Source organism: Myotis yumanensis, unplaced genomic scaffold (assembly GCF_028538775.1).
Source record: "Myotis yumanensis isolate MYYU_CA2020_CCGP unplaced genomic scaffold, mMyoYum1.0.hap1 SCAF_3, whole genome shotgun sequence".
In the NCBI taxonomy this organism is placed as follows: domain Eukaryota; kingdom Metazoa; phylum Chordata; class Mammalia; order Chiroptera; family Vespertilionidae; genus Myotis; species Myotis yumanensis.
The window spans coordinates 9,876,744-9,893,790 of NW_027223754.1; the positions used below are offsets into that span (position 1 = coordinate 9,876,744).

The 17,047-nt window shown below is 38.6% G+C and overlaps 1 pseudogene; it reads left to right on the plus strand.

Moving 5' to 3' along the window:
* The first annotated feature begins 321 nt into the window (after positions 1–321).
* LOC139004846 (translationally-controlled tumor protein pseudogene) lies at positions 322–732 on the plus strand (annotated as a pseudogene).
* The last annotated feature ends 16,315 nt before the right edge of the window (positions 733–17,047 follow it).

The following is a 17,047-nucleotide window of genomic DNA, read 5'->3' on the forward strand; positions in this document are numbered from 1 at the left end:
ACAATTATTTACTTTACAAGAGGGACAGAGTGACACAGGCAGTCACAGCACTTATTCAGGGTCTTAAAGTTGAGTTTCAGCTGCCATTTGAACTCATTTTGTTTCCAGTGTCAATGCTCTTAACCACTGCCCAGTTTAATGGTATATATGAAAATGGTAGTTTGGAGAGGAGAATGGTGTGTTGGTTGGACTGTAAAATATTCCTCCTTCACAGAACAATTAAAATTCCATCTCCTTTTCCACCTACTTCCCCTTCCCTTCCCCCCACCTTGGGGCTCCTGCTAAACCAGCGCCTGTCTGTCTCCTTCCAGCGACGCCATCATGGTCATCTACCAGGACCTCACCAGCCACAATGAGATGTTCTCCAATATCTACAAGATCTGGGAGATCGCAGGCAGGCTGTGCCTGGAGGTAGAGGGGAAGATGGTCAGTAGGACCCAGGGAAACACTGATGACTCGCTTCTTGGTGGGAATGCCTCCGCTGAAAGCCCAGAGGGCAAAGGTCTCAAAAGCACAGTCATCACTGGTGGTGATATCATCATGAACCATCATTTGCAGGGAACCAGCCTGATAAAAGGAGCCTACAAGAAGCATGTCAAAGGTGACATGAACCCAATCACAGGGTTCATGACAGGGGCTGCCGAACAGATCGAGCCCATCCTTGCTAATCTCAAGAACCACCAATTCTCTGTTGGTGAAAACATGCATGGTTGCTATGTTGGACCACCATGAGGATGGTGTCATCTCCATATTGACTTCCTTTAAGGAAGGTTTAGAAATGGGAAAATGTTTCAATTTGGAGCTGTCACCTGTCATCATTTCTGGCTGCTGCTTGTCATCCACACACCAGGACTAGGACACCTGGGACTGACATTATCCTGAGCTCTTCATTTATTGTGACCTTGATTTATCTGGAGAGGAGGCATTGTTTTTTTAAGAAAAAGCATGTCATGTAAGTTATCTAAAAAGTGAATGCATTTAAGCAAACAAACAAAAAAATTGCTTCACTATGTCCAAAGGACAATTTAAAAAAAATAAAGGACAGAGAATGTTTTTAAAAAGCTGAGTTTAATTGTTTAAACCTGAAATAATATGGTAACATAATCCATATTTACCTGTTTCACAACAGCCTGGGGGTAAACACAAGGTTACCATAGCAGAAACAAAACAATTTCATTGACGTCCTAGCCTTCCTCCATGGAAGTCCCAAACAACTCAGATTCTACCCCCAGTTTTGAGATTCCTCTAGGGATGCTCTGTGGGGAAATCTCAGGGTTGTTTTAATGTTTTTCTGTAAGGTTCTTCTTTTTTGTTGTGATGAATTCTGCTAATTGGCTCTGTCTCAGGGACCCTCCCTGGAGGCCTCTCCGGAACTTCTGGCAGTTGTTGGTCCCACTGCCTTTCTTAGTTCACTGAGTCCATCATTCTGACACTCCAAATTGAGCTACAATCTTGCAGAAACAATAAAGTGGGATTGGCTAATAGTGCTTTTGTTCTTAACGGGATTGTAATAAATGGCTCTTTTGGGTTTTATTCACTGCTTTATTGCAGCACCTTTTCTTAGAAAGTAAGCATGGGTAGACTTGAACAGAAAGAACCTTCTTGTGCCCAGAATCACCTCTACAACCCACCCCATTGTGCCTTCACTAAACATGTGTATTTTGAGTATGTCTTCCCTTAAGATGAGTACATTTTAAGAACCCTTCTCACCTGTCATTTAGCTAAAGCTCTACCAGGTTGACCTATGTCTTCCAGATATACCCAGACATGTTGAATCCTAGGTTTAACATAATTTAGGTTCAAACTGGGGTTCACACTACACTAATATAAAAATGTGAAAAGTAATAAAGATTGTATTTTGTAGATATTCTTGTTTTGCTGTCCTTGGTGATGTCCCCTTCAGCAGAGACAAAGGCTGCCCTCTAGAAAGTTAAAATTTAAGGTCAATTTCTTGATTAGTCATCTCATATCACAGGGAGAAAGGGAATGACCTCTGGGTTTGTGAGGCTATCATGACTTGGGAGGGGGAGAGAAGCAAGGATATCGGTCAAAAGAGAAGTTGGGTGATATTGGAAACCTAGAAAAAATGGAAGTTAAAGAAGCAAATGATGGCAGAGCCAGCCAGTGACTCTCAAAGGTAGAAGAGGCGTTGGCCAACAGACTTTAGCTATTCCTGTTGGTAAGAACAACCCTAATGAAGATGGGTTGCTGGATATCTTTCTGCACAGACTATTTGAACACCGTTGGCAACACCGTCCTATTTGTGAGAAAGATAAATGAGATTATCATGCCTAATGCCATGACATGTTAAAATCAGTTACTTTCCCTTGTTCTGATTCATGTACTTGGATATCACCACATTTCCTACTGCTACCACCACTACTGATTTTTTTTTGAATGCTTAATATGTGATAGCATTTAAATACATTATCTCATTTAATCTTCAAATCAACCTTAAGAGATGTAGATGATTGTCTGGGTGAAGAAACTGACTTTCAGCTATGGGAGTCCAGATTTGCATGACTAAATTCAATCTTCAACTTGTCATTTGACTTCCACATGCATCTGTTTGTAGAAAAATAAGGGAGGATCAATGGAACATTAATTTCTCTTAGAAAACAACTAAATTCTTCTTCGAAGACTAAGTGAATTACAAGCATTAAGCAGAAAGCACTGCTTGCTCAGTGGGGCAAGTTGTTGCCTGTATTTCCAAAATAACAAGATTTCCTTTTCCTTTGATAAAATTGGGTTTTTTAAGGTACATGTTTTGCTTCTTTTCTTGGGTGTTATTTATTGTTTTAATAATAGGAGAAAGTATATAGAATGTAAAATAATCAAAAGCTGATTTACTATGGAAATTGGACCAATGTATCTAGGATTTATTGTTTTTACCCTCTAAAGTCCATATTTTTCTATTCTTTGGCTTATGATTTCTTTCTGTCTTGACACACTTCATGATTATTTTGCTTTTAGTTCCTGCACAAAGTTAAAATTGATTTTTCTGAACTTTCAATAACAATTTATATAGGGTATAACTCCAAAGATGGCATTTCAATTGAAGTGCTTGGCTTATATCTGTTAATTTAATATCACAAACTACTTTCTTTAGCAATATAATTTATTTCTTAACAGGGGAGGTGTGAAGGACAAAAAGTGTGCTGTATTAAATGGTACTGTTTCTGCCAAGAGTTCTTGAGACTTCCACATTAGCCACTATCATTAACTCGGAAGTGCTTCGATCTCTCACTAACACACTTAACATTTATACATGATGCTTCTCCAAAATTTAAGAATTATTTATTGAATTAGCTACCAACAATTTACTAACAAAGTGCATACAATTTTCCATAAGCAACATATGACTATAGTGTGTGTATACGACATGTAAATTTTGTGTTACTTTGGTCATGTTATCATCTGAGTCCATTTGGCTGTGTTCACTGTCCTTGTTTTAACATCTCGAAAGGCTCCATGGAATCCATACTATTCTCTTAACCCTGTTCATTGCTGAAAACCAACCTAATGAGAGAAGGAAATTTTCCAAACTTAAAAAAAACACACTATACTGGGAGTCTTGTCTATAGATTCTAAATGTTTTTCAATCATGCTAGACCATCAACTTTCATTTTTCTTTTGGTGTATTTTTTTGATAAGGTAAAAATTGTTATTATTCTTTTTTCAACTAATATGATGGCTTAGATGGCCAACATTAAAGTAGTTTTTGGACTTAAATCCTAAGGGTAAATTTCTGAACTATTTTCAGTATTATTAAGGAATATTTATAATCATACTTTTTTAATGAAAAAAAAAAAGGACACACTCTGAGTCTCTATTTAGTGTATCAATCTGGCTTTAAGGCATCTGTAAGTCAGGACTCCTCTTGATATTGACAGTGAACCTGCAGGTGTTGAAAGAATATCAACTGGGTAGACCTGGGTTTACCCGAGGACAAGAACTCATGCTCAGAAGTCAAGTATTATGTAGAGCCAGCAGTTTCCTTCTCAAATATATTAGGAAAGTCCTTTTAAAACTCTTTCTTAGGAGCCTTTCGAAGAACACTACAGCATTATTAAGCTCAAAATATCTTACACTCTGTTTTATTACTTGCCAAGAAAATGAGCAACATTTTAGAATAAATATTACAATATGCACAGGAATTTCTGCAGCTCCTTTAAAGCTTCAGGCTGAGCATGAGGATTTCCTTAGACCATGGATTTGGTGGTGCTAGTTTTTAAGCTTTGTACCAATGGGGAGACATGTAAACAAAAACTAGCTCTTCATGCGAGGCAATGAGCCTTTTCAAAAAGGAGATGGCCTTTGCTCACTTTCTTCTTTGCCCACTTTTGTACTCTATTAAATTTCCTGGAGTCCTTTTGGTTTTCCCTCTCCTCCTCCAGTGGTTCCAAATTACTTAACTAATCGAAGACTTGACCAGTCTGTTCTTTTTAAAAAATATATATTTTTTACTATTGATAGTATTACAGGTATCTCCCATTTTCCCCCACCAGTCTGTTCTGAAGTGAGCAAAGTTAGTATAATATGATGGACTTTAAATAAAGTCATTATTTTTTTCATCTTGAAAGCCTGTTCTTTATTCTGATTTTGTGCCCTCCTCATTATTTTGGTCAGAACTTTCTTTTTTTTTCCTAATATGATCATTGTTATAATAATTTTTTTTTTCTTTGTAAAAACATTCTAACCTGACAAAAGCTTTTAAGGTTGGTAACTCTACATTAATTCCCAAATGTACATTTGAGATTTTATTGATCTATGAAATTCAAAGTTTGGCAACCACAACTGTAGACAAAATCTATAATTGAGTTGTAATACTTCCAGATTTCTCTGAAAGGGAACACACTGGCAACAGAGATTAGAAATGCTTTCAAAGCTATGACATGATTTTTCACATCAAATAGGAGATAAGTCACCACCTGTCAAATTTCCATTTGACCATTATCTTTTTATTTTATTTTATTATTTTTTTGACCATTATCTTTTTTAAAAAATTATCTTTATTGTTGAAAGTATTACAGATATCTCCTTTTTGCCCCTCCCCATGAACCCCGTCCACCCTGCTCCTGCCCCCTCCCCAGGCCTTTACTTGACCATTATCTCTTATCCAACATTTGCCCTCCCTGTACCTGGCTGTAGAAATGTCATATTTATGCTGAAGATAGTCACACACATGGGTCAAACTCCAAGAAAGAAGACTATCAGACCTCTTTTGTCTTGTGGTTCTCATGTCATCTCATTTAAGATGTGATTTATAAATGATGTTGCTTAAGTCTGGATGTGACTCAAGCCACAAACTTAAGAGAAGTTTTTAACACATTCTTCCAAATTTTAAATAATCATCTGAATGAGACTAAAACAGAGTTGGAAGATTGCAGCTCAAGGTTTATTTTGAGTTGAGGTTTCTGATGAATTGGGGATACGTTTTACTCTATAGTTTTCATCAGAAGAGGATCACTTGGAAAATCTAACCATCTGCAGGGAGATAAATGGGGATTTTTTTAGTTTCAAAAGTTCCATTAAGGTGACATTAGATCTTTTGTCCACCTAGCTGCTTGGCGTAATGCACAGTGAAACAGATAAAATGCATAGCTTTGCCAAATGCTAGTTATGGAAGAAAACTTTGATATGAAGAAAGTAGAATGAATCTATAAAGTTGGGGTAAATAGTGTGATTTTCAAATAGAAAATGTAACAGGCAGAAGGGGGTTATCCAATCTCAATTCTTACATAGGTATTAAAAATAGAAAAAGATTATTTTTTTTACAAACCACTATGCCTTCTACACGGAAAGAACTAAACAATAGCTTTGAGTGAGTGAATGAATTCTACTTATATCCATTTTATTTACCAATACAAACGATGCCAAGTTGTATTATAGATAATCATACATTATCTTCTGTCAATAAGATAATGCTTAATGCTTAAAAATTCATAGAGAAACAAATAAAACAATACACATTATCCATGCTTCAAATAACTTCTTTAAGTTATTTTATTGTCAGAGTTAAGTCATATATAATTTAGTATCCATCTCAATTTTTATCCATAAATAATACTTAAAAGATAGCAATACAGCAAAACAAATTTTGAGATGGATTTACAATAATTCTACATAGTCCTAGATACAGGCAAAAATTTATCTTCTAATTTTTTTCTATCTACATTTTAGGGTCTGTGTCTAGAGTGACCACCAATCAAATAGCAACATATAGAATTAATTTTTCATTATGGAAAGGGCTATAGAGTGGCAGAAAGCTGCTCTGAGCTCTAATTCTGCTTCTTTCTTTTTAAAGTAAGGCAGGTGACTACATCATCATTAGCATTCCTTCACCTTTATATTTCTAAGCTATAAGAAAGACATTTTGAACAGTCATTGAAAAGGTCGTAAAAGGTTTATTCAAAATATGGGCCTTATTCTATAGCTTTGTAACAATTTGTTTGATTCAATCCTTCCCATCTCCCTATATCTTTTCTAATTTGTACAAAAATTTGCCTCCATTGTTTATGGGACTTGTAGGGTTTTGTGCTTTGCATTTTGCCTACAGTGACATGTGTACATTAGTTATCTTCTCTCCCAAAGCACAGCCATTTACCATACTTGGTTTAGTTTAGTAACACAAACAATGCCTGGCATGGTGCCTTACCCAAAATGCTAAGTAAACATTTATTAAATAATTGATGGAAGTATTATGGAAGGTGTTAGACAAGGGTTTACTAGATAAACTGCAGCATTCAAATTATTCATTTATTCATTTAACAAACACTCCCTGCAGTTTACTGTGTACTACACGCTGCACTTCAGGCTAGAGATATACAGATAAATACAGCTGCTGGGACCAAAGGAACTCAAAAACACGCAGGCTGACATTTAACAAATAAATTACCATCACTTCCTACCCTGTGACATATCAGCAGCATAAGAAGTGATGGTGTGTGGATGACAGCAAAGATTTCCTGGACTAAAGGGTGCTACTTCTGAGCTAGGTATTCAAGGATAATTATCTATCTGTGAAGCAGACCCGGTGTGCTTGCAGTGTGTGTGTGTGTGTGTGTGTGTGTGTGTGTGTGTGTGTGTATTGTAATCTTGGGAGAGAGAGATAATGATCTGGGCCTTCAGGGACGTGAGAAACAGCATGGCATGTTGGGGGCAGGCTTTGTGGAGGACAGGGTCTATGATTAACATAGTAGGTATGTTTTAACAAGCAGGGAGGAGGGGGTGGTAGTGGTGTAGGTGATGGTGGTGGTGTAGGTGATTGTGGTGGTGGTGTAGGTGATCGTGGTAGTGGTGGTGATGGTGATGATGGTGATGGAGATGGTGGTGGTGGTGGTGGTGGTGGTGATGGTGATGACGGTGGTGGTGGGGATGGTGGTAAGTGTTAGGTGGGTTTGAGAAGGAAATGAAAGTGGAGCACAGAGCTACAAGCGTGCTCTCTGTTGGTGTTTTCTGCATAAACCTCCAGCAGAGAAATCCTAGCCCTTGGGTAGAAGAAAATGGAGAAGGAAGACATGAAGCTCAGTGCTGCTGAACTTGGTCTGACCTACCTTACACACAGTGGACCCAGAATAAGTGTGTTATTTCAATAAAATGTATGGAGACTTGGAAGAATTTTTGAGTTTTAAGAACAAAATGCAAATAATCCTATATAATAAAAGGCTAATATGCAAATTGACTGAACGGTGGAATGACTGGTTGATATGATACACACTGACCATCTGGGGGCAGATGCTCAACGCAGGAGCTGCCTCCTGGTGGTCAGTGCACTCCCACAGGGGGAGAGCCGCTCAGCCAGAAGCAGGGAGCAGGCCTAAGCCATCAGTCAGACATCCCCAGACTGTGAGAGGGTGCAGGCCGGGCTGAGGGAACCACCCCCACCAGTGCACGATACATGCATCGGGCCTCTACTACTAAAATAAAGCAGATAAACACAAATCCTATACTTCTCGAACTTTATTACAAAAACTTTAGATTTTTAAAAAATCTGTATGTTTCTGCTAACCAGATAGTGAATTATTTTTCTTGAAGCTAGTACCAGACTTAATTCTATACATAAATAAATTACTTATGTCTGTTACATTTATTAATCACCAATAATCAGTAAAAGAGGTACCTTATTTTATATTATACCCTGCATACACTTTTAACTTTTTATTATGGACATTTTAAATATATACAAAAGCTGATACAGCATAATAAATCCCAATCTACTCATTATCCAGTGTCAACATTTATGATCTCATCATAATCTTGTTTTCTCTTACCTCTTCTCTTATTACTTTTTGAATTTTAATATTTCTCCCTTTATTATTTTTTAAAATATATTTTTGATTTCATAGAGGAAGGGAGAGATAGAAACATCAATGATGAGAGAGACTCATTGATTGACTGCCTCCTGCATGCCCCCTACTAGGGATTGAGCCCGCAACCTGGGCATGTGTTCTGACGGAATTGAACCCAGGACCTCTTGGTTCATGGGACAATGCTCAATTCACTGAGCTGCCACAGCCAGGATCCCTTTATTATTCTGAAGCAAATCCTAAACACCACATCATTTCACCTACAACATTTCAAAATGAGTCTTTAAAAATATGAATTCTATTTTTAAAAACCATAATACCTTTAGAGCATTTAAAAATTAACAATAGTTCTTTGATTATATATCTAGCCAGGGCTCAAATTTCTAAATATCTCTTAAATGTCATAAGTACAGAAGGTTCCTGACTTATGATGGTTCAACTTAAGATTTTTTGACTTTCTGATGGTACAAAAGTGATACACATAATACATTACATGAGATATTCAACGCTTTATTATAAAACTAGAGGCCTGGTGCACAGATTCATGCACCAGTGGGGTCCCTCCCTCAACCTGGCCTGCACCCTCTTGCAATCCGGGACCCCTTGGGGGGATGTCAGACTGCCAGTTTCAGCCCTATTTCCACAAGCCAGGCTGAGGGACCCCACTGGTGCACAAATCCATGCACCATGCCTCTAGTATGCATATAAGATCTTTGGTTAATCTCTTCCTGCCCTCCCCCCTCCCTGCTTCCCTCTGAGATTCATCAGTCTGTTCCATGTTTCCATGCCTGTGCATTGAGCATCTGCCCCCTGGTGGTCAGTGCACATCATAGCTACCAGTCGAATGGTTGCTTAGGCTTTTATATATATAGATAGGCTTTGTGCTAGATGATTTTTTGCCCCACTGTAGGCTAATGTAAGTGTTCTGTAAAGTAGGCTAGGCAAAGCTATGACTTTCAGTCGGTTAGGTTTATTTGGTGCATTTTTAACCTAGGATATTTTTCAACTCCCGATGGGTTTATGGGGACATAACTCTTGTAAATAGAGGAGCACCTGTAGATTTTTAACTATTTGCTTGAGTCTGGACCCAAATAAGGTAACTACGTTGCAACTGCTTACTATGTTTGTCTTTCTTAATCTGTAGACTCCAATTCACCTCGCTAGTTTTCCTTGAAATATATTTGGTTAGGACACTGGGTTATTAGTCTATAGAGTTCTCCCATTCTGGTTTGGGGGGGGGTGCAGCCCCATAGTATACTATAACAATTTCCTTTGCTCTCTGTATTCCTGTAAACTGGTCATTAAATTTACACGTTAGATCAGCTCCAGATGAAGTTGTGTTTTTTTCACAAGGAGTCTTGAAGCTCCTGGTGTGTGTCTTATTATAATGTTAACAGCTGTTGGTGCACAATGCATAAATCTGCATATACATATTTTAATTCTAAAAGTTTTGATGTAAAAACTGTTGAAATGGATTTTCTGAGTAACCAAAACTTGTTGACAGAGAGTAGGTAAGTGTCACAACAACAAGAAAACACTTTTTAAAAAACCATGAATACAAATAATTGCTAATGACCCCATCAAAGGTGTGTATTATTTATCCAAATTATATGCCATGGATCAGCAAGCACTTTGACAAGGAAAGCTCTTTGTGTGTGATATAAATCATCAAATTCCTTCTTATTTAAAAACTGGATGGTGTTCATAGCTCTGTGACTCCGTAAATTTGAGTTTCTAATATCATGCTGAAGAACATAAAACCTGTTTATGCATTATAATGCAGCAATAATGTATCTTTTTTGCAATCATTGGCATAACTAAATCTAACTTGCCTATAGCATGCATAATGACAAGTTTGTGAAATGATCAGGATTTTAAATTTTAATTCACCTGCAATTCAAACCCCTGCAGCAATTAAAGAGAAAACCACACATAGCAAACCCTCAAACGCCTTTAACTGAGTAAGATGCAATTTGCAGGAAGAATGTTTTCCTGTGCCCTTGGAGGCTATCACAGAACTGGCATCCACAGATATACCTGCATATGAAAATAAGTCCTGATTAAAATAATTTGCTTCTGCATGTTCTTTAAAATAAAGATTCATAGAAATTCAACAAAAAACATAACAGTTAGTTTGGGTTGCTCCAATGGTTGTTTTTACAGGTCTTTTGACTATTTTTATTGAGGCAAGAAGGAAGTAAAAATTGAGATATTTATCTGGATTAGGAATTGACAAGTGTTTTCTGTAAAAGTCCAGATGGTAATATTGAGACTTTGAGGGTTATGTGGTGTCTGTCAGAATTACAACTTCTTAACTATGCTATGGTAGTGTGAAAGCAGCTTTAGATAATATGTAAATGAATGACTGTATCCTGTTCCAATAAAACTTCATTTAGAAAAACAGACAGTGAGTCTTATTTGGCCTGTGAGTTTTAGTTTGCTGACCTTGGTCTAGATAATTCAAGCCAAATCTTATTATTTTTTTTAAAACCATCTCATTGCTTATTAAAGAAAATCTTTTTTTTGTCCCCTAAATAGCTGAGATTGCCCCTGTCCCCCTGTCCCAACTAATTGAGTTCAACAAAAAGTAGCTTAATTCTCTACTTTATTTGCTATGTGGAGACACAGGTTTTGTTATATTTTGAAAGCAAATCCTTTGAGCAGCAGCTAGCCACCTGTCTGAGTTTATTAGACTTAACGAGGGATGAGAATGGACTGTCCTATGCAGAACAAAGGAAATCTGCCAGAAGGAAGTTCAATACTTCAAGGAGGCCTTGTGTTTTTTTTTTACTTGGTTTCATAAAGCAACCACTTCACAGAGGAAGACTAAAGAAAAGTTGGACACCAGAGAAAAGAGAGAGAGAGAAAGATTTTATTTGCAGGCAACAAGGCACTAAGTATAACATTAAAAATGATCTTTGTATCCTCTTACTTCAAACAAAAACAACAACAACAACAAAAGCCTCACAATTCGTCGAAAGCTGGCAACTCACTTTAAAGAAGCTGGATAAATTGTTCCATTGTCTGAAATTAGAAATAAATATGTTTGATATGTCTTACATTTGTTTACAATTATCTTGTGTTACAATACAAGATGATTCAATTGTATAAAATAGTCATTCTTTGCAAAATAGACCCTCATTCTTAAAAATTTAAGAATACTACATTTCAATGTAATTAATTTGTTAAGACCAAATGAGTATGTTCCAAAGAGAAAAAATAATTTAGTCTGAAGTTTAAAAACATATGTATCTATTATTTGTCATATTTTCTAAGACTAATTTTTCCTGAGATGAATCAGGCAGAATGTCAATCAAGATTGCTTTTTAGCCCTAACCGGTTTGGCTCAGTGGATAGAGCGTCAGCCTGCGGACTGAAAGGTCCCAGGTTCGATTCCGGCCAAGGGCATGTACCTTGGTTGCAGGCACATCCCCAGTAGGAGGTGTGCAAGAGGCAGCTGATTGATGTTTCTCTCCCATCGATGTTTCTAACTCTCTATCCCTCTCCCTTCCTCTCTGTAAAAAATCAATAAAATATATTTTTACAAAAGATTGCTTTTTATTGTATTTTAGTACAAACTCACAGGTAGACACACAAGGAAAATGCATTTTAAGTTGTGATTCATTGGGATGAGTTGAGACCTAGAAACCTTAGTTTCTTTTAAGCTTACTTAGACTTGTTTCCAAAGGACATTTTCTGGAAGATTGTCCAACCTGTTTTCCTAATGTTAAAGAAATAACTCACAAACAGTCAACAAATGACCTAACCCTTGCAATTTGCATTTTCTCCCGTCTTATGAAGTGGTCCTCTGTTAAAGACTGCGCTACAGTTTCATAGGCTTTTGGCTTCAGTTCGAGGGATAACTAAACGTTTGACACATAGGGAAGATTTTACAACGTGTGTCCTCTCTTTCAAATGAGGCTTAACTTTTAGGCTTGACATTGGAACACTTGAAAATTGAGGACACGGATAAATGATCCTTTTCCACACAGAGGAAAAAAAGGAACTGGTAAAAAAGTGTATAACTGCTGTTTATAAAATCTGCTAATGAGCCTGCTAACGGAAGACAGATTAAGAAATGGATTTCCCAAAGATTCATCCCCGTAGCAGCAATGGGGAAGAGCTATGATTTTGACATTCTGTTCTCAAGCTACCATTTCTGTACTGAAATGAAAAAAAAGTCACACGGATTACCCAGTGATGGACAACTGGTGTTTGTTCATTCTACTTACACTAGAGGCCTGATGCACGGAATTCGTGCAAGGGGCTCCGAGGGCTGACGCGGCAGCCTAGGCTGCTACCCCGGCCCTCACAACAGCAGCCCTGGCTGCCACCTTGGCCCTCACAGCCCTGGCTTCATCTGGAACGTCATCTGGAATGTTGTCCAGAAGGTCGTTCGGTCTAATTAGCATATCACGCTTTTATTATTATAGATATTCACAGAGATGGTCTTTCAACTGTTTCAGCACTAACTTGAATTGGGATGTAAGAAAGCATTTTTATGTAGTGATGAAGGTATAAATATGGAACGCATCCTCAGTACTCATTCTTGCATTATGCTCATTTTGTGAGGATTTCTGGCTGTTCTCTGCTTATTTGCAGTCTTAGATCTGATGACCTTTAAATTTATGACCTGGTAAATAATCTTCCTCGGCTTTGGAAGAAAGAGAGATGGATCAATAGAGTCTTAATTACAAAAATGCTGCCAATGACCCTGCTAATAGAATGCAGATTCCACAGTACAGAATGCAGTCTAGTCACCCTTCCACTTATTTTCATTTGGTTCCACCCCAGAACATTACCAGCAGAAGAAACAAGGCTTCAGGAGTGCTGTAATGAAAAATGGCCCTTGCATTCCTTAAGGCTGAGGCTACTTCTGTGTATCTGTTCTCTAGAAGCACAGACACATTTTCAATGAAAGATGCAGTGCAGTGCTTTGAAATGCATGAAATGTTCAGACAAGGACATGGTTGTATCTACAGGACAGCTTTTGTGTGCGAATATCTTTTTAGGTTTATACATACAACTAGAGGCCCAGTGCACAAAATTTGTACACTTGCGGGGGGGTTCCCTCAGCCAAGTCTGCACTCTTTCACAGTCCAGGAGCCCTCAGGGGATGTCCGACTGATGGCTTAGGTCTGGGGGGTGTGGACCTAAGCCATCAGTCAGACATCCTTAGCGCTTCTGCAGAGGCTGGAGAGGCTCCCGCCACCACCGCTGCGCTTGCCAGTCATGAGCCCGGCTTCTGGCTGAGAGGCACTCCCCCTGTGGGATCGGGCCTAAACTGGCTCTCCAACCTCCCCAAGGGGTCCCGGATTGAGAGAGGGCACAGGCCAGGCCGAGGGACCCCTCTGGTGCACAATTGGGGCCAGGGAGAGACACAGGAGGTTGGCCAGCCAGGATGGGACCATGAGATGGCTCCAGGGCAGGTCCAGCCCGTCTCGCTCAGTCCCAATTGGCTGGACCCCAGCAGCAAGCTAACCTATCAGTTGGAGTGTCTGCCCCATGGTGGTCAGTGCACGTAATAGCGAGCAGTTGAGTGGCCTTAGCATATCATTAGCATATTACACTTTGTTTGGTTGAATGGCCAACAGGTTGACCAGACACTTAGCATATTAAGCTTTTATTATACAGGACTAGAGGCTCAGTGCATGAATTCGTGCACAAGTGGGGTCAGGTTGGCCAGCCCCAATGTGGGGTGATCAGGGCTGGGGCTTGCCAGGGGAGAAGCCACAGGAGGTTGTGGGGGCCAATCAGGGCCCCGATCAGGCCAGTAGGCCGCCATAGTGTGTGTCATAGTGATGGGTCTTTCCAGTCATTCTATCGTTCAAGTTGCTTGGCTTTTATTTATATAGATTGTTTTAACTGGCTGTAGACTGCAAGCATTGCAGGTTTAACTATATTGCTACACACAAATGAAGAATTGAACTTGACCCTGTAAAGGGTTATGTATTCCTGATATGAGGAATTTCTGGCAGAGTGCCAATAAATTCTAGCAGAAGCCAACCCCAAGTGAGATAACGAAAGCCTTTTGTGATGCCACCGTTAGATGATTTTAGGTTAGAGACTTTCAGTTGAGGCTTACAGCACCAGGCAAAATGACTCCGTTAAACTACTTTGGAGAAAAATTCACCTTTGTGTTGCCATTTGCTTTTTAGATATTCTACGACAAATTTAGTCATGGGCTGTGATTTCCTTTAGAACAGTAAGAATTTTATTTATGAGTCTACTTTTGTTCATTCATTTTGAATGACTAAATTGTTTGTTCATTTATTTTGTTCTTTAGATTCCCCTTATAACAGACTGATGGTTGCCAGAGGGCAGGGGAGTTAGGGGACTGGGTGAAAATGGTGAATGGGGTCAAGAAGTACAAATTGGCAGTTACAAAAAAGTACAGCATGAGAGTATGGTTAATGATACTGTAATAACTACGTATGGTGCCAGGTGGGTCCTGGAATAAAGTATATGATTGTCTAACCACTGGGCTGTGCACATGAAACCAACACAAAATAATATTGAATGTAAACTGCCATTGAAAAATAAAAATAAAAAAAAACACAAATTTTTGTAGCCACCCCCAATAAAAACTGTAAGAATTTAAAAAGAGTATCTTATTACAAAAAAAAGAAATGCCCTGACACAAGAAAACATTTTTGGGGAAAGGAGAAATTGGGAGAGACTTTTATCAAATAATAAAGAACCAGGAGGAAGGCACGACATTCTGGTGTTGGTACATAAAAGCCTCAGGTGTTGCCTTTGTTCAGTGACTCCTAGTGAACTTTACCAGTGAATAGTGGGACTGTAAGTGCACATGCTGGGGAACGAGGTTGTGCCTACACAGTCATATCTAGTCCGTGTGGCAATTTTCATAGAAATTAGTAAGTACATTTACTTATGTATTTTTATTTAAAAACACTTTATTAAAGTACATAGAAGAAGTGCCCATTTTCTGAGTGTGTAGAGTTGATGAATTTTCACAGTAGTATCCAGGCCCCACATCGAGTCACAGTAACAGCATCTGAGAAACTGCTTTGTTTCTTTCTAAATACGTCTCACTCATAACATAATACCATCCTTATTTCTCAATTATAGATCATGTTTTATTTTAAAATTTATTGTATAAATTGGATCATATTGAATGTACCCTTGCGGGTCTGGCTTCTTTTGGTCATTATATTTGTTAGATTCATACATGTTATTATGAATAATTTTAGATTGTTCATTTTCATTACTGTATCTATTTTATTCTATGAATATATTACAATATATGTATTCATTCTACTATTCCTTTTTTAAAATATGTTTTTATTGATTTCAGAGAGAGGAAGGGAAAGGGAGAGAGAAACATCAATGAGAGAAGCATCTGTCGGCTGCCTCCTGCAAGACCACCACTGGGGATCAAACCCAAAACCCCAGCATGTGCCCTGACTGGGAATCGAACCAATGGGTGACCTATCAGTGCGTGGGCTAATGCTCAACCCATTGAGCCACGCCAGCCAGGGCTGGCTATTATTTCTTAAAATATTTTCTCCCTTTTTCTCTTATCCTTCAACGACACCAATGGAACATATACTAGGCTTTTTGATGTTGTTCCACAGTTCACTAATGCTTTTTCACTTTTTTTAGGGGGTTAAATTTCAATAGTTTCTGCCTCTTTGTGTTCAAGTTCACTAATCTTTCCTTTTGCAAGAAGAAAATAAATTAAAAATATCCCCTTCCCCTACTAATACCACACCTCTCTGAACATTCTACCCAATGCCTTAGACCTATCATGTTTTCTGGTGTGGCTGGTAGGAACAGAAGCTACTCCTGCCTCCCTGTGAGGGTCTAGCGCTGTTCCCTGTAATGTAAACATCCTTCTACTGTTTTCCTGCCCCTCATCTTGGGTGGTTTGATCACTGATCAATATTCTGTTCAATACTCAAGGGGGCTCTCGACATAGTCCTTTCTCTCTGTGGTACTTGGGCATCTGCACCAAGGGTGCCCCTGGCAGAGTGGTGCACACTTCATAAACCAGGGGTCAGCACACTTTTTTTGTAAAGGGCCAGATGGTAAATATATTAGGTCTTGCAGGCCATATGGTCTCTGTGGCAACCCTTCCACTCTGCCATTAGTGCCTGAAAGCGTTTATAATATGTAGATACATGGGTGTGGCTATTTTCCAATAAAACTTTATATACAAAATCAGGGGGCAGGCCAGATTTGGCTTATTTATGGGCTTGATTTATTGACTCTGTGACTGTCTTCTGGATTTTTGTTTTGTTTTGTTATTGTTGTAGTTGCTATTTCCTGGATGGGACTTAAGACAGAAAACTTTATTCCAGATTGAAAGCAGCAAGAAGAGTATATTGTTGGGGAAACTTTTCAGATTGGTGTGCACCAACACTTGGATTCATTATTTTTTGTTTCAGTTTCTGAAATGCTAAGTAGTGAATCGTTTAATGCTGACATTTCAGCTAATTGCTCTTTAATGTACATTTGACATATGAGGCAACATATTGCAATCTAAAAATAATTAAGATAAATCATTTGCTTATATTGCTGTGGAGAAGACAACCCATTTTTCACCTCCCTCCCTTACAGTGTCTGAAGCAGGGGCGTCCCAGTCACCATGGAGAATTGGAACTTGCCCTTCACGCTGCGCCTCCCGTCTCTGGAGAAGTACCCGGGAGCAAGGACGGAGCAGCAGTGGCAGCTCCCAGGATGCTCTCCGTCAGACAACCTCTCCAGATGGGGCT